This window comes from Nicotiana tomentosiformis, chromosome 5 (assembly GCF_000390325.3).
Source record: "Nicotiana tomentosiformis chromosome 5, ASM39032v3, whole genome shotgun sequence".
Classification (NCBI taxonomy): Eukaryota; Viridiplantae; Streptophyta; class Magnoliopsida; order Solanales; family Solanaceae; genus Nicotiana; species Nicotiana tomentosiformis.
The window spans coordinates 126,343,075-126,345,477 of NC_090816.1; positions in this window are offsets into that span (position 1 = coordinate 126,343,075).

A 2,403-nucleotide genomic window follows, 5' to 3' on the forward strand; every position below is an offset into this window, starting at 1 on the left:
AACAAGAATCAAGAAGAGACTGAGATATAATGCGCAAGTAAAACTATGACTGAGTACAAGACAACAATTAGCAAATAATTCACAGGTACACGACGTCTACGGGTCCCAACCGTACTATCACATAGCCTAAGCATGATTACTAATATGATTTGCAATCAAATCTCTATAACACAGAGAGAACATGTAATTAACAATAGTCTATTCGACTTTACAGTCTCACAGGACGGACCAAGTCACAATCCCTCACGGTGCATGCCCACACGCCCGTCACCTAGCATGTGCGTCCCCTCCAAAATAGTCACATCATACCAAAATTCGGGGTTTCATACCCTCAGGACCAGATTTAAAACTGTTACTTACTCCAAACCGCGCAAAATCCTACTCCGCAATGCCTTTACCCCTCGAATCAATCTCCAAACGCCCCGAATCTAGCTACAAGCAGTACAATATAAATAATATAGGCTAAAAGAATCAATTCCACAAGGAAAACATAAAATTATAAGTCAAAAATCCGAAATAGGCTGAACCCGGCCCCAGACCCACATCTCAAAACCCGACAAAAGTCACAAAACCCGAAAGCCCATTCACTCACGAGTCCAACCATACCAAATTTATCAAAATCTGACATCATTTGCCCCTCCAAAATCCCAAAATTCACTCTCAAATTCTCAAGCCCTAATATCCTAAATCTCACCTCAAAAACTCACCAACTAGGTATAAAATTAGTGGGTAAATCCCATTATTGAAGATAAATAGGCACAAGGAACCTACCTCCACAAACACTTCAAAATCCTCCAAAATCCGAGTTCCAAAATGTGAAAATGGTGAAAAATCTCGAAGTCTTCTATTTATAGGTTCTGCCCAGCAAAACTGCACATGCGGACCTCCTGTCGCATTTGTGATGCCGCACCTGCAGAAATTCCATCGCAGGTGCGGATCCCACTTAATCTCCCAGATTTCGCATCTGCGGTCACATATTCGCACCTGCGGGTTCTGTGATCCTTCCCACTCAGGCCCTTTTCCACATCTGCGGTTTCGTAGATGCACTCCTAACCTCGTACCTGCGCTTCCAGTCCAACCCACCCTTGCCCGCATCTGCATCCTCCTCTTCGCTTCTTCGGGGCTGCACCTGCGGGCTCCCACTGTAGGTGTGAAACACTAGAACACCAGAAGAAACCAGTAATGCCTAAGTCCAAATTTCCTTCCGATGGGCATCCGAAACACCCCTGAGGCCCCCGGGACCTCAACCAAACATACCAACAAGTCATATAACCCATGCAAACTTAGTCAAACCTTCGAATCACTCAACAAAACATCAAAACACCAATTACACCCGGATTCAAGCCTAAAGAACTTTTAAACTTTCAAATTCCAAAAACGACGCCGAAACTTACCAAACCACATCCGATTGACCTCAAATTTTGCACACAAGTCATATTCAACATTACGGACGTATTCCAACTTCCGGAATCGGAATACGACCCCGATATGAAAGCGTCAACTCCCCCGGTCAAACTTTCCAAAAATTCGACTTCCGCCATTTCAAGCCTAAATTAGCTACAGGCCTCAAATTTATAGTCCGGACACACTCCTAAGTCCAAAATCACCCAACGGAGCTAACAGAACCTACGAAACTCCATTCTGGAGTCGTCTCCATACAATTCCTACTACGGTCAAAATCATAAGACTTAAGCTTCCATTTTAGGGACTAAGTGTCCTAAACACTCCGAAACCAAAAACAAGACCTCCCGGCAAGTCCCATAAGCAGAAACATATACGGGGAAAGAAGTAAATAGGGGATCGGGGCTACTACAATCAAAATGACCGGCCGGGTCGTTACATCATCCCCCTCTTAAAATAATCATTCATCCTCGAACGAGCATAGAGACATACCTGAAGTGGTGAAAAGATGAGGATAACAGCTGCGCATATCATGCTCGGTCTCCCAAGTCGCATCCTCGACCGGCTAACCCCTCCACTAAACCTTCACAGAAGCAATATTATTCGACCTCAGCTTTCGAACCTGCCTATCTAAGATTTCCACTGGATCCTCAACATAAGATAAATCCTTGTCCAACTGGACTAAGCTGAAATCCAATACGTGAGATGGATCGTCGTGATACTTCCGGAGCATAGAAACATGGAATACTGGATGAACTCCTGCTAGACTGGGAGGAAAGGCAAGCTTATAAGCAACCTCCCCAATACGTCGCAATACCTCAAATGGACCGATAAACCTCAGGCTCAGCTTGCCCTTCTTTTCGAACTTCATAACACCCTTTATGGGTGATATCCGAAGCAAGACCCACTCTCCAACCATGAATGCAACATCGCGAACCTTCCGATCCGCATAACTCTTCTGTCTGGACTGGGTTGTGCGTAGTCTATCCTGAATCACCCTAA